At 43.0% G+C, this 26073-nt stretch overlaps 1 pseudogene; it reads left to right on the plus strand.

Annotated features, from left to right (window-relative positions):
- Nucleotides 1-13944: 13944 nt before the first annotated feature.
- LOC116442181 lies at nucleotides 13945-24997 on the plus strand (annotated as a pseudogene).
- The last annotated feature ends 1076 nt before the right edge of the window (nucleotides 24998-26073 follow it).

Raw genomic sequence — 26073 nt, forward strand, 5'->3', positions numbered from 1 at the left:
AGATACCCGTGTATTCAAAAAGAGGTTGGATATATTCAAGGAGGTCAGGATGATCCTTGGCACTGTATGTAAGTGGTGAGATGTAATCTCTGGCTTTGGAATTCCCCATATATATATATCTGATCCCAAGTGCCTGGGATGTTTTGCCAGAAATGGAATCACTTACCTTGCTGAAAGGGTTTATGATAAAAAAGTTGAGCAGGCCACATCGCCTTGTGCTCTGCCCCACTCTGACAATAGATTCCTTAACTTGCTGGGTTTCTTTGGGTCCTAGATACTTGATTTCCATCTCTGTGCCTGCTAGCATGGCACTTTTAGCAAACAGCGTTCGAATGTATTTGCTCCATCAGTGTCAATGGAAAGTGATCATGTTTTAGCAGGCACTGTGTATTGGCAGCGGCTTAGCCAGAGCTGTGCTGTTACCTTGCTTCCCACCTGCCACCTGAGCCACTGCCTCAAGGAGTCAGGCAGGTTCTGTAGCTTTGCTGTAACTTCCCTACTGAGATCATATGCGGTACCTCAGGAGGGCACCTGGAAGCTGGGACCATGGCAGCCTGGGTTTCAGCTTTGGAGCAAGGCTACAGGAAAGCAAGTAGCAAGGGTAGTCATCTACAGCACTTTGTAGTAGAAGCAGGGTTCAGATCTGTTTGTCAGAGGTTTGGTCCCACAGATTCACTTTTAGGTTCTGTGTACACGCTGTGGCTTTCTTGACTGCTTGTAACCACATCCTGACCTAGTTGGCACTAGGTCCCACTTCACACGCTGCCTGCTGATAACACTAGCAGCAATTCCTGCTGGCAGCTTAGGTCGGTGCAGGTCGTGATGTTTCAATAACCACTTTGGCACACTGGTGGGTTTTTGTACATGGGTGGGTCCTGCAAAACTTGTTTAGCTAGCCCTTCCTTTTCAGAGTTCCCTGTGTGCTCAGTCTTCCCACAGCCCCTTGCCTCACACTTTGCATGTCCTTACACCCTGTTTCAGGGCAATTGCTGGAACCTTGCCAGTGGTGGTTTCTTGGGGAAGTGCTAGTTCAAGGAGTTCGCAGTGTTCCTTTCAAATTCTTCTGGGTTTCACTTTAGACAGGGACCTGGTATCATTTGGGTAGACTCCTGCCATAATTCCAAACATAAGGCCTCCATGTCCTGAAGTTTAGGTCCTTCCAGGATCTGGAATAAGTGCTGAAAAATAAGGAGCCCAAAGCATTCGCTGTTCACTTTGTGGTCTGTCACCATATTGGAGTATTAAATCTTGTCCATTCAAATTCTGATCAAGGATCTTTTTGAGTTCAGGGAGATTCTGGTTCGTGGAAGACGAGTGAAAAATAAACTTTCCTACATACTGGACATCATGTTTTTTGATCATGTCTGAAAATCTGTATGTTCTCGGAAGGTATATGCATAAAGACTGGCTATGTAATGAGTCAATCCATAAACATTGCTAATGCATGAGTTGTGCATCCAAAGCTACATCCAAGCATTTTTTCCATAAAAGCTTATTCATCTTGTCTGATTACAAGGAGTCACTACAAGTGGAGGCTTGCTCATTCTGTTTACTGAAATATCGTATTTTTCTCTCAATTTTGCAATTATTATTTTAACTTGAAGTCTGTATTGAGATATGGTATCACAGAGGTTAATTGATTTTCATCTTAGGCATTGCTTAGAACACCACAGTGTAATAATGAAGAATTTCCCTAAGACAGGCCAAGCATAAAGGAAAGATGAAGGTATGAATGCAGGACTAGATGAAGCATCCACTTCTTTCTAAAGGAAACCATACTGTAGTTCCTGGTGTGAATGGATCCAGTTGAAAAAACCAAAACACACAACAAAGCAAAAAAGCCCAACCAGAAAGAGGGAGGTGCTACATCCTCACTGTTCTGCCTTGTGAGTTATGAGCCTCTCTGGATGGTGACTGCTCTCCTGCTTTCTCTCAGACTTCCTTCTTCTTGTCTGAATGAGTCAGGCTTTTCTGTGGAGCTTTTTCCTGACCCACCTACTAACCTGTCTTTGTCCTTTTGCACATCCTTGCTGGCCACATTCAAAGAAGATGCACTGAAAATGAAAAGATTTCAGAAGTCTCACCGGGTGCCTTTTTAGAGGGAAATACTTGTCTTTTCTGGGAATACTTTTATAAGTACAGCAGTGATGCTTCATAACTAATAAAAAATGAATAATGCAGAACTCTTTTTCTGCTCCCCCTTTTTCACTTCCAATTGTCAAGCTTGCAGCACACAGTGAAAGGCTTTGGCTCTAGGTACTTGACCTGCAGTAACCTCAATCATACAAAGAGCAACTTTTTTCCTTACCACCTAGATCTGAATGGCTGATCCTGAACTGAGGGTGATAAAGATAGAGGTAATGATAAATTATATTAGAATACTGGTGGTGTCATTAATTATCTGTGATCCTTAAACTTTGAAGGAGCTCCAAGAGCCTCTTTCCAGCCTACTGGAACAGCTCATGCTTTGCACTGAGCAACTCAGGCTTGATTTCTTTCTGACCAGTAGGATAACATCTGACGTCACATGATGAACATGAATGTTAGTACTGTGTTGTCATCTTTCTTAATGGTTCACTTTTCCCCCACTTCAACCAGTAAAAAGTTATGCCAGAAGATGCATGTGAAGATAAATGTCTAGCATCCTGATCTCCTGACTGTCATAAGGAAATAAGTTCTTTAGTAGCATCTCATTTATCATTAATACCTAAGCTGTATTTTGTGTCACTTTCTACATTATTATCATTACATGCTTTTAAATCTAGACATACTTTTGAGATCAGGCTCATTAGTCTTGCATGGATCAGCACATTTTTTGCCTTTTACTAGTCTTGGTGATCTTCAACCATGTTACATTCACTTCAAAATGAGTCTATTTAAGCTGCCGTTTCATATGCCAATCCTTTCAATGGTACTGAAAAGCAGCTTGGTGGGGTTAGAATTAAGGCCCATGCTGCCTTTGAGCTTGTCTCTGGCCAGTACTGGATGCAAAGGGAAGAGTGGCCTGGGGCAGGTATGCAGTGATGCTTCTGAGATGGTGATCAGCACCTTCCCTTGGGTGCAAATACAGCTGCTCTTCCAGTTCCAGGACAACAGAGTTGTGCAACACCATGCTTAGTTTCAAGGGCTACCCTGCCTTTGCTCCAAGGAGACATGATCCTCACTGGAAGCTGAGGCAGAGAACTGGTTTCTTTTGGGGTTATATGTAAATTTAGTTATGTGTATATTGTTCCCATTTTTCCCTGTTGCTTTTTATGTATGAGAACATCTTGTTCATTTTGATAACCTGTGCAAGGTCAATCTGTGCTTACCTTTTAGATGAAACAAGAAAGTTTTTGATATGTTCTAGACCTTCCCCCCCCTTTTTAAAATAAAAACTTCTGAAATGTTACGTCTGGAATTCATGCTTTTTGAGTTTTTAAAAATCAAAGGCTGTATTCCTTGATCTGCACTTGTTTGTCCTGGCACCTTGACTCTGTGATCACTCATTATTTCTGAAAGAGTATCTTGCAATCCTTCTATCCTCTTTGCTTAACAAAATGAAACTGCCTGGCTTTTGGAGACTTACAGATTTAGGAGCTATTTGGTAAGGAGAAAGGTCTCTGTCTAGTTTGTATCTTAAACTTTTTATTTTTGAGGTTGCCAGCCTCCAAAATGGTATGGCACGTGGTGATATTTAGTCTCTATTCTAGCCCCTATATCTCCGGACAGCAGTTCTTTCCTATAGGCAGTGCTGCTGCCCACAGTGACAGAGGAGGATGTCACCTGCTGGCCAGAATGGTCAGAAAGGAATCAGAAGCCTGAGGAGCTTGGTTCTGAGGCAAGCCCATAAATCAGTACTTTCCTCATGCTGCTGGTTTGGTGTGGCCACAGACCTGCCCTGGGAAGTGCATTTCAGGTTGGGCCAGGACTGGTGCTTCGTGAGCACTAAAGGCTAGAAGAGATTTCCTCAGCAGAAGGATATTTTGCTGCATCTTCTACACCCTGAGCTCAACTACTTGCCTTGATCAAAACATTGCCTTTTAATTGCTTTATGTTTCATTTCTGCAAGTAACTTAATGTTGCATTTCTGTTGCAACTGCTGCTTACTAGTTGCCCTTGTATTAACAATTGCAAGCTTTTAATGTGAGCTGTGACTGTGTCCAAACCAGGTGCGTAGCAGTGGCAGCCAGAGTGAAGGTTTGCTTCCTTCAGTTATCCCACTGTCATGGTCAGAATAAAGTGCCAGGTGTGAGCAAGGGTTTCTTTTCATGCTGTCCTGGGGTTTGTTACCAGTGATTATGCTACAGAGTGGTATGTCATTGTCCAGTCAATGTCAAATTGATAGTGGCATTGGTGTCAGAGCTGCTCTGGCAATGGCAGCAGTCCCTTCTGTTCTCTGCATGGGCCTGTATTTTTGGCATAGAACTGGCAGGTGCTGACAGTGTCCTCAGTCCACCTTCAAGCTAATATAAAAGGTCTTTTAGCTTCCTTAGATCTCTCTCTATAAAAAATAATTTTATTAGTCAGAGTCTAGGTGCCTTTAAACATGTTTGTATCTGTACTGACAGCTTCCTCATCTGCTGCTAAGACATTATGAACAATCTTTTGTGTTCATAGTTCTACCTTTTTTTGGTAGGGTTTTGTTTTGATTTACAGCTCTTGTAATGGTCATCTGAGCTGTACAATACTGACATGCTACTGGCTCTGCACTATATTTTAGCTCACTTCTGATGGATCCTCAGGGAAAAATTTCTGCACTCACCAAATATCTCCTGGATTGGCATTTGTTTTGTGAGTTACCTATGTTGACTTCAAGCACACAGAGCTTTTTGATGATGTCTGAAAGGCGTGTTTTTTGAGGATAGAGATGACAAATGTTTTTTGTCCGGAGTCAAACACTGGTCTTCCAGTAGTGGGTCTAAAATTTGCTGTGACTGTAGGCTGTGACCAAACCTGCTGTTTCTGCTCAAACATGCTGCTTGCTGGGGTCGTTTGTGCCTGGCCCACATGCTACCAGCCCTGTGTCCTGCTGGTGTTTTAAGAGTGCATTGCCATGCACTCCTTCAGTGACTCACAGGTATTGTAATCAGGTTCTTTAATTAACTTCGAAAGCTAAATCTTTACCAGGTTTTTAGCAGTGTCTTGCATACTTTTGCATAAGAATACTCTAAAGCAACTGATTCAGAGAACTAAATTAGGGAAGCCATTTCTGAAATTAGTTCACTGATTTAAGAAGTTTTGTATTCATTCCTGCTCTGCTGGGCAGTTTCTTCTGTTTGATTCTGGTTGGCTGTGATTTCTCTCTGCACCTAGGAATGCTCTTTCTAATCAACATGGTTTGATGTAGCTTTAGTCTTGTATTGCCAGTTCTTTCCACAGCTGCTCGCAAGATTAAGTCCTGCTTGACTAATCTGATGGCCTCCTATGGTGAAATGACTGGATCTGGAAATGAGCGGTGAGCAAGAGATGATGTTTCCCTTGACTTTAGCAAGACTTTTGGCACTGCCTTCCATAAAACTCTTGTAATCAAGGCAGGATACTAGGGACTGGGTGGATGGACAGCTAGAAGATGGGTGAAATGCTGGTTGGATGACTGTGATCAGAGGGCAGTGGTTAATGCGTTGTGCTTTACAGACCCCTGCAGTTCTCTACTTGTTGCTTGGGTGTGTCCTATTCAACATCATCAGTGGCCTGGAGGAGGCCAGTACCCTCATGCAATGTACCCTCATCAAATTTGCAGATGATTAATGGTTGAGGTCAGGGATGCTTTTCCCGGGCAGACTGGAGGAATGGATAAACAGGAACCCCATAAAATTCAGCAGAGGCAAATGCCAAGCCCTGCCCTGGGCACCAGGACAGTCTGGGACTGGTGGGAAATAGCTCTGTAGAAAGGGCCATGACAGGCAGTGAGCTGGGCACGTGCATGACACGGATCAGTACCTGCATAGCTCTTCCAACAGAACTTCTGCCCGTGGAGTGTTTAGCTGAGGTAAATTAGCTAAACACTGCTGTTAAGTTTTGCATCATTCCCCATGATTCAAGTTCCCTCTAGCAGTAGCATGACTTGCCCTGTGACCTCTGAGCAGTAAGCTCAGCCATGCGCATTGTATAGTCTTAAAAGTTAGGGATTTTTTAAACTTATGTGATCTGGGTGTCAGGGTGTTTTTATTTCCTTTCCAGCCTCTCAAGATCTTCCCTGTCTTTTTCAAGGGTGTCTGTCAGAGCCTGTGCTGCCCCTACATCTTTGTGATGTGACAAGGACACAGTATATGGGAAGAACAACCATGAGGAGGAGGAAGCCATACATGGGTAGCTTGCCACCAGTGAAGCAGCAGGTGGCAAGTGGGGTATTTCACGTCTGCTGACACTGTGAAGTGGTTGGATGGCACATTGGTAGGGGCTGGTGTCAGGCAATTTGGCATCTTAGGGCCAGTTTCCAGAGGAAGGCCAGCAATACTGCATCTGGTGAAGGGAATCAAGCTCAAGGGCATTTGGTCTGTGGTTGGACCCAGAAACATCTCTATTTTCTGCTTACTCCTTGGAAATATGAGGATAGCGCTGTGACCAATCCCCCATTTTAATTTTTTTTTTCATAAATCAATTTCTTGAAAAATAAGTTTCTCTTGAGTGAGAAACTTTTGGTCTGGCAATCTTAATTTTGAAGCACATTTATTCCTCTGGCATTGCAAAGAGCTCTTGGGGTGGGCAGTTGCTTTGTTTGCAGCCTGGGTTTGCGAGGCAGGGAGCGGGGACTGCAATGTAGCACATTTCTCAGTGTTCTGCATCCACTTGAGGGCACCACAGTATTGCTGGTAGGAGACATTTTGTTAACTGCGTGGGGGACGGTATCCTGCACTTTAAAGGAGTCCTTTAGAAAAAAAGCATAACCGCATAATTTCTTTAAAACCATCACCCCATTGTAAGAATGTGTATTTCTGCTCTGTTTGGTCTTTCCCCGGATTGTGGGCACTTTGCCCCAGCACACGAGACCCTCTTGTGAACACGTTACACCAGCCCTTTCCTTGCCAAGAGGGATGTGTGCTTTATGGGTGAACAAACACAAATGGAGAAAAAATAAGGCGTAATTTAGTTCTTAGCCCTGGTGAGATACCAGTTTTTCCCAGGAGAGCCAGGGCAGTGACAACTCCTTTATTTGAGAAGGGCCTGTGAGCCAAAGGCAGATACTGTACTTAGCGTGGGGAGTGGGCTGGACATGCAGCCCTCTGCAGCCTCCCTCCAGCAGGCAAAGCCTCCTCCACTGAGATGCTGAACCTCTTCTTCCTTCCTTTTTATATTCCATGTCTGCTTCCCATGCTTTCTCTCCCTTCAGGCGCTGCTTTATGGAAAGGCTCTGACCTTTCCATACACAACCAGCCTACAGCAGTCATGTTTGTTACTGCCCTCTGCAGCATCCCCTGCAGGCAGGGCACAGTCCAGGTTTGGGTGCAGCTGTATTCCCTCAGCCAAGTGAGTTCTTTTAACAATAAGGTCACCTTCGTGTGGCTGAGCACGTCCCGCCAGTATAGCACAGCTCCCGAGAGAAGCAGAGGCAGAACAAGCCCCAGAACAAAAATGGCCTCAGTTCACCCTGCATCCCTTCAGAGGTGGGGCCCCTTGGCTTGCTTGGTTGAAGGAAGGCAATGCTAGCAGTGGCTGAGGGATGGTTACTTGCTGGTTTTAGAGGGGGGTTTCTGAATTTTTATAGAATTATTGAAGTTGGAAAAGACCTCTAAAACCATCAAATCTAACTGGTAACCCAGCACTGTGAAGTCCACCACTAAACCATGTCCCTAAATGCCACCTCTGCAGGCCTGTTGAACACTTCCAGGGACGATGATTCCAGCACTTCCCTAGGCAGCTTATTCTAATGTCTGACCACCCTTTCAGTGAAGCAATTTTCCCCTAATCTAGCTCCCCAGCACAATTTAAATTCGTTTCCTTTCATACTGTCACTTGTTACCTGGGACAAAAGACTGATCCTCACCTGGCTACAACTTCCAGAAAGTTGTAGACTAATAAGGTGTCCTCTGAGCCTCCTTGTCTCCAGGCTAAATGCCCCTAGCCCCCTCAGATGCTCTTTATAGGACTTGTGCTCCAGACCCTTCACCAGCTCCATTGCCCTTCTCTGGACTTGCTCCAGCTTCTCAATGTCCTTCTTGTAGTGAGGGGCCCAGAACAGAACCCAGCACTCGAGGTGTGGCCTCACCAGTGCTGAGTACAGGGGAACAATCACTGCCCTGGTTCTGCTGCCCACACTATTGCTGATACAGGCCAGGCTGCCATTGGCCTTCTTGGCCACCTGGGCACCCAATGGCTCATGTTCCACCAGGCACCTTTCCAGGCACTCTTCCTCCAGCCTGTAGTGCTGCAGGGAGTTGTCACCCAAGCGCAGGACCTGGCACTTGGCCTTGTTGAACCTTACAGTTGGCCTTGATACATTGATCCAGCCTGTCCGTATCCCTCTGTAGAGCCCTTTTGGCAGAGAGGGTCGACTGAGGACCTGACTAAACCAGAAAGAACAAATGGGTGGTCTGTTCCTGCTAGGGCCAATTGCTAAACAGGAGTCCTTCAACGAACTGTGAAGAGGTGCCTGGTGAAACCTCCTGAGGGGTACTTTGAATTTAAGCTTATTACTTCAGAGGAATAAAAAGGAGGAGGTGTATGCTGCTCTGGCAAGTGTTGCAGGCCTTGGAGTTGTGCCCCAAAAGTGTTTCTGTTTGTATATCAGAGGCTGGGCCACTTCAGGCTTGTCAGCACATGAATGGGCTCCCAAGTGAATAAAGCTTCAGTAGGAGAGATCTGTCCTACAACACAAGAAAGAATAATAGATTTAATTTGGGGCTCAGCCCAGGCCTCCAAAGGGCCCTGATTGGCAGGGTGCCAGGCAAATAAACAGGAAAAATGGGTTTGAGCCTCAAATCTACCATCAGGTTGTGTGAAAAACTGTGTCCCCTCTCTGAGCTTCAGCTTCAATAGCTGCACACTGCACTTCATTATGTTCACATTCAATGGCCTAAAATGTAAGGTGACATTGCTGTCTAGATTTGTTATTTATGGCCTCATTGAGAACCTTCTCTTTCCCAGTGACTCATCGCTTTCAGAGCTCCTCTGCAACAGCTGAAATTTCACCCAATAAAAAGACTTTGGGCAGGCTGGTGTTGGTCTAAAGGGTGGGAAAGACTAATGCCTCTCATCATTAGGTCAGCTGCTTCCTTGCCAACTATTATCTCTCTTTTACCTTTGTTGAATGAGGTTGGTGATCAGGCTGTGAGATTTGGGACCCCCAGTCATTCTGGTGAGCTTGTGCCAGCTGGGGCTGAGGTGCAGCCTGCACTCCCCACAGAGGCTGCAAATCAAACAACTGATTTTAATGAACTGTTTGAACAAAAACCATTGATAGAAATAAATCCCTGGGTTTCCAAAGTGAGAACCCAGAAGTTTCCCCATTGCAGTGCTGTTGCACTGAATGAGCTGTATGAGAGCCTCCCATTGTCCCAGCCAGCCCATGGTGCTGGGACTGTCTGTTGCTTCTTGAATCAAAGTGTGGTCTGAAAGCCTCAGGATCAATTCCACAAGCTGTTTTATCTCTTTCCTCTGTCAGACCACCTAACTAAACAACTTTCTGGAGAGAAAACAGAACTATGTGCTGTGAACATTGACTCCAACAATGTTTCCATCACCCTTTTTAAGCAGTTTGGTGTAGGTGTCAGAAGAGAATGGCTTCTGTTCACTGGCATCTAAGAGATCACTATTTAACAGGCCTCTGCACAGTTCAAAAGGGCGCTGAGAATTAGGCTGGACTGTAAACTTTTGCAGTGTATTTCTGCCACCTTTGGAGGCCATGGGCTCTTCTCCAGTTGTCTGTGAATTCTAATCTCCCTTCCAGGTGCTGGGTAGTTCAGTTCTACTTCTCAGTCTTCAGTTCCTTTCTCTTCCTGCCCAATTGCTCCATCCATGCCAGAAGGAGTGTCTGCATGCAAATCTCTCTGGCTCCTGGTTTTCTTTCATATAAATCCATTAGCTTGGCAGCTTTTAGTACCTGCCATGGTTCAACCCCAGCCAGCATCCAAGCCCCATGCAGCCACTTGCTCGCTCCTCCACCTGCAGGATCTGGGAGAGAATTGGAAGGGTAAAAGGTGGAAAACTCATGGGTTGACGTAAAGACAGTTCCATAGGGAAAGCAAAAGCCACGCACACAAGCAAAGCAAAGCAATGAATGAATTCAGTGCTTCCCATGGGCAGGTGCATGTTCAGCCATCTCCAGGAGAGCAGAGCCCCATCACACCTAATGGTGACATGGGAAGACAAACACCATCACTGCAAATGTCCCCCCCCTTCCTCCTCCCCATCTTATATGCTGAACATGATGTCATATAGTCCTGAGCATCCCTTTGATCTCTTGGGGCCACCTTTCCCAGCTCCTCCCAGTCTCCTAAGCACCCCCAGCTTCCTCACCAATGTGGCAGTACAAAAATCAGAAAAGGCCTGGGCTCTGTGTAAGCCCTGCTCAGTGATAACAAAACATCTCTATATTATTAACCCTGTATTCAGCAAAAGTCCAAAACACAGCCCCCTATAAGCCACTTGAAGAAAATTAACTCTACCCCAGCCAAAACCAGCAAAACACCTCATCTTCTCCAGTGCACGTTTTTCATTCAGGTTCTTACTTTACCACAGATGGACCCCTTGGCCACCACCTCTGCTGCAGTGAGATACAGATTTCATCTGTCTCCACAGAGTGGTCATTGTAAACCTGCTTTGTATTTCTAGTTCTGTCTTGTACAGCAGCACTTCCTCAAATAACCTTTGCATCCCCTGTTTTCATTTCACATAGAAATACTATTGATTCAAACTGCCTGGGGTATCTACATGCAGTGGAACATAGAGATGAAGGTGTGAAGGGCTTTGTTAGTAAATTTAAGTGAGGTTACACAGTTTACCTTTGTTTTTTCCTGCCCTATGTCTCCTGTGAACATAAATGGGGAAATTAGTATTAGAATTATGTAACACTGGAGAGAAGTGCCTGCTTGTGTTTAAATACATGTGTGTAAATGAATTTTTTTTAAAAAAACCCAACTTTTATGTCTGCAAAGTTAACATTAAAGCAGTGGTTTCACAGGGTAAAGTAAAGTCAAAACCAAAGCAGTCCGACTTTGGTTCAGACTCGGTGTCAAATGCTACTCACTGCACTGTGGCTTTAGAGGGTAAACGTGGTCATGTTAGACCAGAGATTAATGTTTTCCATTAACTTACTTATTCCATAAACAAGACAGGACTGTGTTATTTTTTGCTTTTAAAGTAGCATATTAACAAACACATGCTGCTGCTGGATCCCAATTAAAGGTTAACTGCAGTCAGCTGTCATATTGGTCTCTTATCAGTTGTTTTCTATCTGTGAAGTCAACTTGCACATAATTATCTGTCTTTGGATTTTGCAATTACATCTGGGTAGTTTGATTTACCTTTAAGATGGTTAGAGTGAAAATAAATAATATAGTCATGGAGGTGATTGTCAGATCAAAAGTCACTGGGTTCTTGCAGAGAATTACCAGGTGTGTGGTCATCATCCTGTTTGTAGCTAATCTATCTGCACATGTAGGGACTCAAAAGTCTACCTGCATTTGTCCAATGATGAAGGGAGAAAAGAAAATAGGGCATAGGGAAATTGGAAGTAGGGTGGCAGAGCCAAGCTTCACAATACTCTACAAACAGGGAAGTATTTTCCCATCAGCACTGCTCTTATGTGTATTATCATAAATAGCACCTGCTACACGTGCTACACATACACGAAGACATATCCCAGCAATTGTCTTAGAGATATTTGATTATCAGTGTTAATCTGCCTTCCTTCTTTACTTTCACATTTAGAAACTTTCTGGGCTTTGAAAGCAATAAGCGAGGATGCACCTGTAATTTGCTAGAGCTTGTTTACTACTTCTATTAATTTGTTTTGTGATGACTCTAAAGAAGGTCAAGGTCCAGTTGTTTTACATGTTCAAACATCCAGTGAAAAACAAGCGCACAAAACAGAAGTCAGGAAAGAAAGGGTTAGAAGAAAGCATTTGTTTATAAAGTAAATCAATGCCCGTTTTGATGTATCTTCACATGTCGTTGTTTCTTTTAGCAGTTTTGAATCATAGTATCAGCTGTGTGCAGCTAAGGCACATCCAAACCCAACCACTTGTGTGGTTTTTTGTGGATATCAGTGAAAGCAATGCTTTATTTGCAGGAAATAAATTATTTCAGTGTTAGAAAAGAAAATTAAAGGGGGGAAAATATCTTCCCATCTTTCCCTATTTTATCTTCTTTGAGATTAAATCTTCCATAGTAAGATCTTAGCTCAGGCAGTGAAGTGCTAATTTCTCAATAAATAATAACAGTAAAAATAAATAACCAGTACTAATAATTTTTCCCAGTAATTTTATTTTATTTGCTTGCCTATTTTCTTCCTTAGTTGTTCTCTTCTTCTAAATGCCTCTACCTGTTGAGATTTCTGTGTCAGGATTTAATGTAACAGAATGCACCAAGACCTCACACTTAATCTCGCCCTTATCAAAATGTTCTCAGTAGGATTTTTCAGAAGGTTTGATATTCCAGAGACCTCTTCCTCTCCTGCCATGATTATTAAATAGGATTTTCTATCATCTACTAATTTTTTTTTCCTGTTCTCTTGCTGCCTGAAATGACATTTTGGGTCAAGATCCGTGTTTTCTGAGGCTGTATTAACAATCTGCTAATCCTCTGCGCACACTGAAACACAAACTCTAACAGAAGGTGAGAAAGGCCAGCTAATAAAGCAACTCTGCTAGCTTTTTTTTCAAACCATATTGCTTGCTGTGGATATATGAATTGGGGCTGGGGGTGGTTCTTCCATAATAAATCTTTTTAGCTGTCCTGCATGGTGTTTTCAAATATATTCTATATTATTTGTTTTAACTTTAGAAATTTTAAAGTGATATCTTGTTTTGACACAACAAATAAAACCAGAATTACTTTTTCTCCTGTTTATTTTGACTCAATTTTTGCCCCAGATTTTTGGGATTTAAGGGTGACACTCATAATCACAATAAACTGAACATCCCATGTGGATAGTTACTGAAGAGAAAATGTGTGTGAAATTAAAATTTCCACAGGTTTCTTTCCTACTGGGTGTTCCATTCTTACATTTTTTCTGAAAAACAAATCTATTCTTTGCCATAGTTGATAGTTTATTAATAAAGTGATGTTAGCACGATGACAGCAGAGCAAAGGTGAGTGCTGCCCTTTCCAAACGCCGCTTGCAGTTGTGCGGGGGACTGGGCAGGAGCACAGAGCTCTGAAGGGGTGACCTCCTACCACAGGATGGGACCTGTGAGCCAACTTACTACAGCTTGTCCCAAAAGCCTCTACAAACGCTGAGCTGGGAACTGGGTTGAGGTACCCTCCAAAGTACTGTCACCTCTACATGTGTGATTGCTGCCAACTCTAGACTCAAATGAGATCAATAATGAGCTGTGTCGTTTGTTCACACGAGATTGTGTGACACATGATGGGCAGGGTACTTGGTGTGGGTACAGAGCAGGAGTTCTAACATGAAGTATTTATATAATGGGATTTGGGCATTTCCCAGATCAGTTCTACTTCACACTGAGCTGAGAACTTGCTAAATCCTGGCCCACTATGTGAATAGCTGTAAACTGTCAGTGCAAGGAGAAACCCTTCTGCCCTGTCCAAAAGAGAATCACATCTCCACAACAGTTGGCATCAAGTCCTGACTTAAGGGAAGGAAATTCTAGAGCCTTTCCTGCTTGACCTAATGAACCAGAAGCATATGAGGCAGGAGGAGGGAGGAAAAGGGGGAGAGGTTTGGGCCAGAATGACCTCCACTGTTGGATCTGAGCTACAAAGGGAAACAGGTCCTGGAGGTATAAATGCTTCAGTCCATCTGAGTTTGGATGTGACCTCCCACAAGATTGTCACAGAGCTCTCACCATCCTGTCACAGGAACTGGGGAGGGTGAAAGGACAGTTGGGCACTAACTAAACACTGCAGACACATGCTTCTCTTGGTCTGTAGTTTCTTTTAATGTATGCACATAGGGCTTGCGGTTAAACTGATCTGTGGTTTTCAAACCTTGCCTTTCTGAGCACAATTTCAAGTACATGGCTGGATTCTAAGGTGTTCCATTCAAGGTGGGAGTACTAGGTATCAGACACACTCCTGAGGACAAAGATCCTCATACATGTGTTTCCCCAGGTAGCTAAGGGAGAAAAAGGTATGTCTCTGCTTAGTTTCAAAGGCTGGTTTGAGAGGTGACAATGGATGCATCTCTGAAGGAAGAATACCTTCCAGTTGCCGCTGCAAGCTAGGAGCAGTCACTGGCATGTAGCATGATAAAATCACTCTGGAACTGTGTGAGTCCCAAAGAAGAACGTTACATACTTGATTTCTTGCCCAGTTTTATAATGTGTTTGAAATCAGTACGTTGCATATATTTCAGTTTCCATTGCTCTAATGATCTGATGATTTCCTGAAACACTTTAATGGAGTTTCCACTGACCTTAAAATAATAGCGTTTTTGAAAGAAGTGGTTAAGTGCAGACTTTCATGAGACAAATAGAGCCAGATTTCTCTTCCAAAAATATGATTTTTGCAAATGTGCATGGTTCTAAAAATCTCAGAGCTGTTTTTCAGAGTGACAGAAATAACATAAATGCCAGAATAAGCAGCAGTTGATCTTGCAACACAGAAGTTTCAAGACTAAATAATTTACTGTATACAGAAACAGGTCGAGAAGAAGGTCTGAATGTCTTTCCAACTACCACCGAACAGCATGGAAGTGCCTGTGTCTTGTGTCCACCTTTGACTCAGCAACACACATCTTCATACAACTATTTGCAAATAGCATTTTTCCTATCATAATCTGCTCTTATTAAATGTGCTCAGACTGATCTTTCCCTCCTTTCCCTCCCTTCTGTTTTTAACCTGTACTACTTAACATTTTCAGGTTTCAGGATCTTCTACTCTCTCAGCAGCCTAGTCCTTTCTAGGGAGATACTGTGACTATCTTTCTCTGGGTTTGAGCATTTGAAATTAATTTCCTTAGCCATAAGTTCACGGGACTCTTTGCTCAGAACTATACTGCTCTCTGGCAAAGTTTTCAGTCTTTCTCCTTCACCACTGCTGGACCCCATGATTCTCAGAAATCTGGCTCTTTCCCCAAAGTATCTTGACAGCAGAGCCTCACACATGGAGATAGAAAAAATTAATTTAAAATTTACAATATATATATATATGACTCAACACCTCTTCTTTCTCCCCAGTTCTGTCAGAGCAACCTATTCCTGAAGAAAAAATGGCCTAAAGGCTGGCAGGATCTTGCCCTTATTGGCCTACAGTGGTGCCAGTCAGGTAAAGGTTTAACAGATTGAGTATCCCTTGTATGTAATACAGAGAATTATCAGATTGTAGTCCTCTGACTTCATAGAAAATCCAGATTTTGAGATAGAACTGCTTTCTTCCTTTTCCCCAGTTTGAACAGACAGACACTTAATTCAAGAATTATTGGTAGAGAAGTTATCCTACAGCAAACAGTGAGGGAAGTCTGGGCATGTTAATTTTATCACAGGGAAAATTCAATACATTAGTCCTATGCTTCTGGCAGAAGACATCTTCCTATCTTTTTGCCCCTATACATTTCAAAATAAAATGAAGAGTTTGGGATTTAGTTTCTTGGGCCTTGCTCATCTGATCATAAATGAAATGTATAAAGGCAAGTCTGAAGATATACACCACATATCTCTTCTGCCATCTAACCTTCGCTCGCTAATCTGTGGTATTTATAGAGTGCTAATCACTAGATTAGGCATTTATCTTCAATGATATAAGACAGACTTAACTTTAATGTGATAGTGGGCTCCATACTACATTAAAAAGTTTATCATCTTAACCACTCTTCTCAGCAGGGGAGGGGGCCGAAGGAGGAGCTGCCTTTTCAGTGCTTCTCTGGAGATGGCATTGCTAGCCAGGAGCATTTTCTAACTTTGCTTTGCAGCATGTTTCACCGGCTGAGCAATTATAAGTGGTACATCTATCTGTATTTGAAATGACAGATGGTGCCTGTCCCAGTGCTGATAAGGATGACTGTACAAACACCATCTCCTCAGTGGGGGAGCTGGAGAAAAATGGCACAAACTCGTACAGGTCACTTCTGGTTTATTTTAGAATCTCTACATCCAAGGTGTGCCCTACAAAAATTGCCAATTTACCCTTGTAAAAATTTTAATATGAAGAAAGCAAACAATTGGTGTTGGGCAGTGTAAAAGCTATTCATGTCTCCAGATCCGTGCCCATTTCTGAACATGACTTAAACCAATCCCTTACCTGTCACCAAGGGAGAAACGTCCCAGAAGCAGCACATCTGCTATGGCATGCAAAGTTATTAAAAGGTTCTGAACCCATGTTACTGCAAGGCAGGTTAGAGCTATTAAAAAATCGTGGAAAGAGATTACTTATCCAGCTGGGTTTGCTTGATTTTGCTTGTTTGTTTGTTGTTTTGTTTGGGGGATTTTGTTTGTTTGTTTCTTTGCTTGCTTAAACAACATGAAGAGCCCTTTTGGGTTTATTTATGCATATGTATACAAAGAAGTCTCTTGCTTCTTTAGATTTATAAGAAACTGAAGACTTAAGAAATATGTTCCTGTGTCATCCTGTCTTCTGCCTGAGGAGCACCGCAGAGCTGTTATTTACTTTCTGTGCTAATATTTTAGTCTCGTATATGGTTATAGCTCCAGATGGCACATGTTTGCATTCACATTTGCAACAGCTGAGCTATGGTCGGGCAGCATAAAATGTCTAACAAAATGTCCTTGGTTTAAAATGAAGATAAGCACTCCCCCTACTTCAGTCAGTGAGCAGCACCCGTCAAAAAGTCACTTTAAGTGCTGCTCCAGTGTTTCTTGAAACAAAGAACAGCAGGACATGAGTTTAATATAGATGCCTTGGGTAGGTTTTTAGGATTGGGCTTCTTAGAACTCCTGTTCACATCAAGATTTGGGGCAGAAGTTGAGAGACACTTGCCTTCTATCTAACTCACTCACCAGAGGCAAATTTAAAACAGGCCTGGTTTCAGTGATAGACAACAGTTACAGTGCGGATTTCACTGCAGGGCACCTGCCTCTCTATTAATTTGCCACTTTTATTCAAATGGCTATCATCAAAAAGATGCTGGTTCTAGCAGATATAACCAACCAAAGTATTTTAAGCACATGCTTACCCTCAATCACTTAAGCTTCAAGATAGGCTTAACATGTTTAAATTAACTGGATTCATTATTCATGTAGACTTGCTTCAGATATAAGGGCCAAATCCTACTTTTAGATGGCATTCTCATAAGGTAAAGACACTGTTTCAGAACTTGTTTAAAAGCTGAGCAGGCTTCAACGTGGGCCTGACATTTCCCAGTATCTGCCTAGCCAAAGCTGGCAGTCTGAATGGTAGCTCTTGGTTTCTCTAGCTGAGAAATGTATGCCTTTATTGCTCAAGAAAGGTGAAGGAAATGTAACCCTTTTAGAAAGATAAAGGTTTTATTACTGCTTCCTCTTTTTAAGGCTGCTAGAGAGATCGGCTGTCCTCAAAAGTACCCGTGACATGGAATTCACCCAACTCCTCCCAGAAAATTGTTGTATAAAACTCCTAGGGATTTGTGTTCTGAAGTCATATGGATGTTTATAGGCCAATTAAATGTTTGCAAGTGAGAGCAGAGAGATAAGAGGTCACTGAATCAAGGAATATGTGCATATATCAACCTGGTGTGACTCCAGACAGGCTGCTGTCAGTTTCCTAGGAAGTTGTTTCCTTCTTATAGCCCATATGAAATAATAGTAGATTTATAAAATACAGCAAGCTATAGAGAGGGTGAATATGGATTGATTGATTCCCTTTTTTTTCTTCACAGTAAAAGAGCAAGAAGGCACCAGATCCAGTAAATGTCATGTTTGATCAAGTTTTGTCTCGCTCACAGGCATCCACAGAGCTCCTTGACATAGGCTGATGTAGATGTTCATGTGGCTTTGGGAGCAGGCTGCAGAAGAGCATAGGTTAGAAATTATTTGAAAGTTATTAAATGCACAAAACCATTCTGGTTTGGGATTTCCCTAAGCTGCAAATTATTGAAGACAAGAAAAATAGCCATGAGAAGAGTGGTATATGTCATACACTCTTCCTGAAAGAGTCATGTTTGGCTACTGCCAAGGTAAGGATGCAAGCTCCTCTAGCCCCAGGAATGGACAGCAGCAGGGAGCTGTTGTATGAATGGGGAGGTGAACAAGTAAACCCCACCAGGTATTCAATGCTGTGTGTGCCCTGGACCTCCACGGCAGTCAGTAGTAGCTGCACCTCAGCAGCACTACACTCCTAAATTTCTCAACTTTGGAGCAGTCACCTCTTTCTCCATTTTTTAACTCCTCAGAAGGGGAAAATTTTGCAACATAAATATCATGAAGACGTAAATAAATGAAAATTTTAAAATGGCCCAGCATGGAAAAAAAAAATCCTGTTGTAGCAAAACCCAAATTTGCAGCTATGCATCTGATGGAGGGGGGCCTTTACATGCCAAAGGCTTGGAGATCTGTCAAATGAAGACCTTCAGGCTGTTGTTTTTAATGCTCAGTTTTTGCTAAAACATGCTAAGAGCCCAAATGGTAGGAATGCATAAACATTATGCTTGGTGAAAAAAACTTAGTACCTTTTCCCCTGTATAAGAGCAAGCAAGAGAGTGTGAAGTAACAAAAACCTGAAGTATCAATTTCTTCTTATTAAGGCAAGAGTTTCTTTCATTCCTGCTGCTTAGTGTTCCCTGAGGTTGAGTGAAGAGTCCTGACAATTCAATCATTCAGCTCTTGAGCTGCTATAGAAGTTCACATGTACAGCAGTATGAATTGCCATTTTTTCTTCATCAGTTTGTATGAGGAAAATTTAATTACACGGCCTGTCTGGGAGAAATATTCTGAAGTTAAGGAGGAAACTGTACTGGATGTCTTACGTTGTCTTGTTCTGCATTGCTGCCCAGATGCCCAGACACCATTCCCGGAGGCATTTAAAAGCATGCAAATGTGGCACTTGAGGACATGGTTTAGTGGTGGACTTGGCAGTGCTGGGTTAATGGCTGGCCTTGATGATCTTAAAGGTTTTTTCCAACCTAATCAATTCTATGACTCTAAGCCCTCATATTCTGAGTTTGAAATGATCATTTGTGAAATGCAAGAGAGAACACTGTCATGAGCTCCAACAGCTGACTTTCTCTGAAGTCTCTCTCAAATCTCACAGAAACATGAGGTAATTCTGAAACACAGGTTTTCCATCCCCAGGACTGTCCCCAGGACTGGCCCACGCCACCTGCTGCCCTGGGGCTACAGCAACCTGCAGCCACGCCTTGTTCAAAACACACTGGTGCAAGCAAAGTTCAAGGTAACCTCATGGATCAGGGTCATACTACTTTTCAGCACCTGCCCATGTGTATGCTAGCACACAATGCCTCCCTGCATGGCAGAAATGCCCTCCCCTGCTGCTGACATAGCTCCAGACATGCTGTTTCCTGCCACAGGGAACTCTGCCTCCATGGCTGTCAAGATCCCAGCTGAGAAATCTGGGAAATGCCAGAGTGAGACACACCATTCTAAAAGCGTCCTGTACCAGATCCTTAACAAAGAGCATGGAAGTGAGACCAAGTGGCACCAGCAGCACTGCAGTCCCCACTGCTCCACAGGAAGCAAAGGCTGCCCTTGTTTGGGCAGGAGAAGAGTTGTCCTGAAAACACCAGAAGCCACATGCAGAAAAGCTTCTGAAGTGCTGGTGAAGACTTCAACTTTTATTAGAAACTTACCTTCCTTTTATCACATGCCTTGGGAGGATCAGTTTGTCCTCATACAACAGAACTGGGCCCCTCTTTTTGTTCTGGGTGTGGCACAAGAAGGGGTGGATTTTGACCTGAGAGAGATTCCAGCCATTAGTTTATTGAAAAAAATCCTCTTTGTCAGTCTTTGACAGCTATGAATGAACTGGGCAGCTCATCAGCAGGAGCATCTTTAGCAGAAGTTCAGAAGATGAAGAATTTATTGTGGAAATTCTGGGACCTGGACATAAGTGCAAAATAATATGCCTCTCTTAAAGGAATTATTCTTTTTAATTCTGCTAAGTCCTCCAAGAACTTACATAGATGATTATGTGCCTAGAAAGATATTTGACATTTTCATTTACATATAGACAAATGTTTAGTTTTATTCTTTTCTATGAATGTAGTTAAATGTTCTCAAAAACCTGTATTCCACTATTTAACGGTTTTTCTGCCTGATGTGGTTTATTTTGGTTCCTTCGACATGTGCAGTAGGTCACTTACTGTAAGCCAAAACAACCTCTATTAGACAAATTTTAAGTCATAAAGAATTAACTGTGTCACTTCAAACTGATTTCCAGTTCAAAGGTAATAAAGCAGCCTCACCCTCACTTCACAGCAAAGGAGAGATGGTACCTGGGTACGTGATGTGAGCATCAGAAGTATTTTAACAAAGGCTCCCTCACTGGAGGAGAAGATAAAATAACCATCTGACTTTCATCAGTGAGGAAAAGGATGCTGTGTTGAGGTTACACAGCCTTTATTTATTTATATCCTTTTATTTATATAATTTAGTATGTCTACATTGAAACCCTGGCACAGCAGTCACAGAGCAAACTAGGACTACTGATTGCATCCTCTCGCTTCTGATGCCAAGTTCAAGCTCCTTAGGAAGGAAGGTTGCCTCGGTCAGCACCATGGAGTGCATGAGTCAGTAAAAGCTGAGCTCTAAGTACACTAAAGTAAATGGAAAGACTTATTGACTCCAGCTTGCGCTGGCTCAGACCCCCGGCTCCTTCCACAGCAATCACTGCTCTTGGCTGCACTGTCAGCAGTGTGCTATACTTGGGACTGCACCAAAAGGATACTTGAATGCTTCGGTTGTTCCATTATATTGCTCGTGGTGGATGGTTTATAGGCTGCTCAAAGGCTGTGTGACTTTATATTTGTTTCCAATGGGATTCAAATTCTGATTCTTGAGGTGTAATGTCATCCAGATGCTTGGTATTGCCTTGAGTGTCTATGCTGCAGCATCAAACCAGCAGAGTTCGTTTCAGTGCAAACTTTTTTCACAATAAAATCAGGCTGAAAGAAACCACTGGTTATATCCAGGGGGATGATAAGAGGAGAAAGGCCTCATCTACAGCAGCTTACACAGTTTAACCAGCTGGCGTTTTTATTGTCTCTGTGGGTAAAATGCAATTTTCACCTAAGTAGAAAGTAGCAGAAGCAGGGTTATGTTCTGGATTTGTGCCTTCTAAGGCCTGCTGCTTCCCCCGGGTGCTGTATGAGAGGGCCAGCAGCCCTTGATTCTGTCTGCAAGCACATTCCACAGTGTCATTCAGCTCTTAGGTGGGATGACCCTATTCTCTGGAATATTTCTCCATGAGCTGCAGAAGGCAGCCTGGAGAACTTCAGTTAATCCTAGATTCAGTGAAGCCTCCATATGAAACAGACTCACCATCTAACTCTGGGCTGAAACAGGTACTCAGAGTTTATACACAGCCCAAACCACCCTTTGCTGCAAACAAAGCTGTTGTTTCACAATTACTATTTTTAATAGTTTTTCAACACTTTCCACCAAACTCAGAAATGTTTTCTACATATTTGCAACATGTTTTCAAATTTTTCTGGTTTGGCTTGATGTTTGGCAAAATGCTGATATTTTTGCAGGCTTCAGTTCTAAGAGGATTTCAGGAAGCCACCAGCAGTGATAATGGTACAATTGACAATCCAAGAGAGCAACATCTCTCTTGGATTATGGAACCTCATAACCACCCTTAATGTTTTACTTCTTTTAAGACCACCAAAACTGACTGAAGCAATGGGGAAGGGCCAGGTACAGAGTAGTCCAGAGCTGGGTCATGAGCTGGAGCTCAACAGGACACCCAGGTATGCAGCTGTATCAGCAATTGATTGGAAAAGAAGTATACAACTATGCAAAGCTTTGCTTGTACCCTGAGTGATCTCTTGTGACAAAGATATTGTGCTTACTATCATTAGAAAAATCCCCTTGGCAAGAGGGTGGCAGGCAGCATGATGGAGTGTAGGTCCTCCTGCTAGAATCATAGAATGGTTTGGTTGGAAGGGAAACTAAAGATCACCTAGTCCAACCCCCCTGTCATTAGGAGTGACACTATCCACTAGACCAGGTTCCTCAAAGCCCCATCCAGCCGGGCCTTCTGGCCAACTTCCAGGGCTGTGAATGTGGCATTCACATGTCTGGGCAAGCTGTTCCAGTGCCTCACCACTCCCACAGTAAAGGATTGCTCTGTACACATCTGGCCTAATCCTACCTACTTTCTTTCAGTTCAAGGCCATTCCCCCTTCTCCTATCACCACAGGCCCTTGTAAAAAGTCCCTTTCCAGCTTTCTTGTAAAGCCCATTTAGGTACTGGAAGGCTGCTATAAAGTCTTTCTAAAGCCTTCTCTTCCCCAGGCTGAACAACCCCAGCTCTCTCAGCCTGTGTTCATAGGAGAGGTGTTCCAGCCCTCTGATCATCTTCAGGGCTGTCCTCTGGAGTCATTCCAGCAGGTCCATGTCCTTCTTATGCTGAGGGCCCCAGAGCTGGAAATAACAACAGAATCTGTGCAGAACCTCAATGGGGGAGGCTCTGGCTGGGTTACTGATTGACCACATCTGGGCCAGCAACAACATGCAAAGAAGAAATTGTACACCCAGCCCCTGAGGAGAAACCGGCACCTCACATCAACAGAATGCAGACTCTCCAGAACATATTGGCATCCCTGCTCTTCCCAGGGGAGCTTTGGCTGGGTGGCTTTGGAGTGGTCTCAGTGTCTGTGGGTTAAGGGTCCAGCTGCAAGGCCTTCTCTACTAGGACCCAGGCAATAAGTCAGAGGAAGAAATAGGACTGTTCTGCCACACAGAAACAGCACAGAGTGAGGTGAAAACATTCTTGTGTTTTTGACAGTTGTCTGAAGAGCAATTGGGATTGCACAGTGAAGAGATGGGAACAGTGAAACACTGTGCTGTTATTATATCAGTGCCATAGATATACATATTTATGTGTGCATATATATTCAAAAACTCCATCAAGGCTGTGACAGGGCTTTTGTTAAAAAAAAAGATACTCCTAAGAGAGTTACAGTTCAGCTGGAAACGTGTTTTACTGAATATTATTACAACAGATCTCAGAACAAGAAGTGTCTCATTATATGTAAATTAAAACCAGTGTTTGGTTACATAGAAAAGAAGACCAAATGGGGAAATTAAACATATTTGAAGGGATATAAACTATTTCAACTTCATCCTGAATCCACAAAATCCTGACAATTTCCTTTCCATGAAAAATCTAATATTTGGAATCATCCTCACAGCTTGCAGCTGCTGGTAATCCTGGGGGAGATGATGACTTTTCCAAACTCTTCATTTCTGGCTAGCCTGGTTGCAGGTTTGGCTGACACTTCTTCTCCTCTGGAAGTGATGTTTAGGAAGAAGAGAATTGCTGAAGGCTGACAACAGTCAGCCAGTTACAGACTTACAGAAGAAAACCCAACCAGGTTGGTTTTGCCCTAGTACAGGGCACGAGGCAAGAATGCTGAACTTCCACACTTAAATGAATGATCCTGTGTGAAACACTCCCTGCTGAAAGATATTCAGATTCTCTTCCAGGTAGGTATGGAGTCAGTCGCTGTAAAAGATGACAAATGGTATGTTCTACCTTCTGTCCAGACTGCAACAATCCCAGGAAAGAAGAGATATTGTTATCCTTAGAGAGTGAGGACAGGAGGCAACAGGTTGCTGAGAGCTACATGAAAAGGCAATCCCTCCAGAGGCAAAGGATGAACACAGGGTGTCCTTAGCTCTGAGTTCTGGCACCCACAAAAACACTCAGTGAGCCAGCAGGTCACAGGCTTTGGGAGGTATGTGATTGAGGCTCAAGACCATGACTCCACAGGGCAAAGACCACTCCTTCTTCAGAAATGGCTGAGGCAATCCTCTTGCTCTTTTTAGATTGTAAATGAAGATACCCACATAGTGTGGTGAACCACAGTGCCCCAGGTTAGTCTTGTAGGCAACAGTAGGATGGAGATGGGGCTGGGTGTACTGGAAACCTACGTCTTGAGGCTGCGAGCCTGCTCACTGCTCCAAACCATCACCTCCATCTCCTGATGTTACCTGGGTAGGGTAGATCAGACCTGGAGTATTTCCACCTGCCCAGACTACTATCTCAGCATCATTTGGTGGGTAAACAACACTACAAAACTTCTTCTCCATCTGTACTGAGTCAAAATTACCTGCTTTTTTCAAAGCTGAATTTTAATGTAATGGGCTAGATTCCAATGTGCTTACAATGCTGCCCAATGCTCATTCAAATTATTGAGTTACACATATATTCTTTTTCCAAAAGTTATGTTAGAAAGTGTTTTTTTCTACAGAGAAAGTAGTGCTATAAGCCAGAAATACAGACACCCACTATGAAGGGCACAGAACAGAAGTGTTTACTCAGGATTCGTTATTTTACTTTTTGTTTCAACAGAATGTCATGTCCTGAAATGTCTCCCTTATGTACAAACACTGCAGCAGGAAGCTCAGAAAGCCCTGATGGAGTTTATCTCAACAATGCTCCTTGGAAGCCTTGGAAGGTTTGCTTGGATTCTTCAGGTAATCACCTCTCTTTGAGACATTGATGCAGATGCTATTGACGAGCTCTTCTTCAGGCCTGTCCTAGGAGAGGCCACCCTAAATGTACTATTTATAGAAACCCGATATATCAAGCCAGACTGGCTTTGAAAACAAATGACATCTGAGCTCTAAAATATTTAATTTTGAAGAGATGAGAGAATACTATGAGCTAAATAAACACATTTTGAACAAATCATTGATGTATATTTGTAAGCCATATATGCTTCGATGATGAAGTAATTTTGTAACATTTTAGAATTAAAAGCAGAGAAAATGAAGCATTTCATGATACTGTGTGCTTTAACCTTGGTCTAAGTGTTTAAAGATTCTCTAGGAGCACCAGCATGCTTTCCAGTTGTGCTAGGTTCAACTGTATTATTTCTAGTGAGCATTTTTACAGCAGTTTATACTATATGCTTTTGGCTTTAAGGACCAGGGGCAATGGCCAATTTTATTCAGTTGAAGATAGGTACATAAAAGGCTGATCAATGGTAAAATCAGTATAAATCCTTCCTTTTCCTTGCCAGTCCCTGATCCCAAACCTTTTTCTGTTCCACTCAGAACTCTAGTCCTTGGCTGTAATTGCTGGATGGAGCTCCCCCTTACTAAACTGCTTTCTTAGAGGTTCTTTTCTAAGTCTTGCAGCAAGCAGTGGGCATTAAACCCCTCTAAAAAGTCCTTCCCTAACTAAGGAACTACACAACATGAATCAAAAGTTTGTTGATGGACAAAAGCCATGGTGCAGGATTGTTTCCAGAATGGGAATAACAAAGGCTGAAAGTTACTGTGTCATGCCATAAGTGGCAGAACTGATGTAGCCCAGTTTCCTACATATTTAAGACCTTTTCCCTTTAGCACTCCATGTACCCTCTTATAATTACCCTCACTTCCTTCCAAATAGATGTCAGATATTCCTTGGACAGCAGAAATGCTAAAATATGGTTTCCTACAGATGTGTACAATCTGTTCCTACATCTCTTACTGCAAGAGTTCCACATCTCCACCTCCAAATGCACTATGGCATGCCCGAAAAATCTCTCTGTCTCCTACCCGTCTGGCTGGAGAACAGGCAGCACGTGTTGGGATGGGTGCCAAGTGATGTGTGTGCTGACTGGCCATCTGTCAGGATGGAAAAAAACATTGAGCTTATACTTTAGCGGCAATAGGGGAAGCTATTTGTATCCATTTCCTGTCCCGTTCCTCTCCCAATGGTTTCCATGAAATTTAAGGGAATTAATTTCTGAGTTTTTTCAGTACTGGGTCTAACCTAGTTTTGCTTGGCAAGGGGGCTCAAATTCACCAAATGGGGGCTGACAAACAGGGAGACAGACAGGTCAACAAAGAGTATGATAGC

The sequence above is a fragment of the Corvus moneduloides genome, chromosome 3, assembly GCF_009650955.1.
Source record: "Corvus moneduloides isolate bCorMon1 chromosome 3, bCorMon1.pri, whole genome shotgun sequence".
NCBI lineage: Eukaryota > Metazoa > Chordata > Aves > Passeriformes > Corvidae > Corvus > Corvus moneduloides.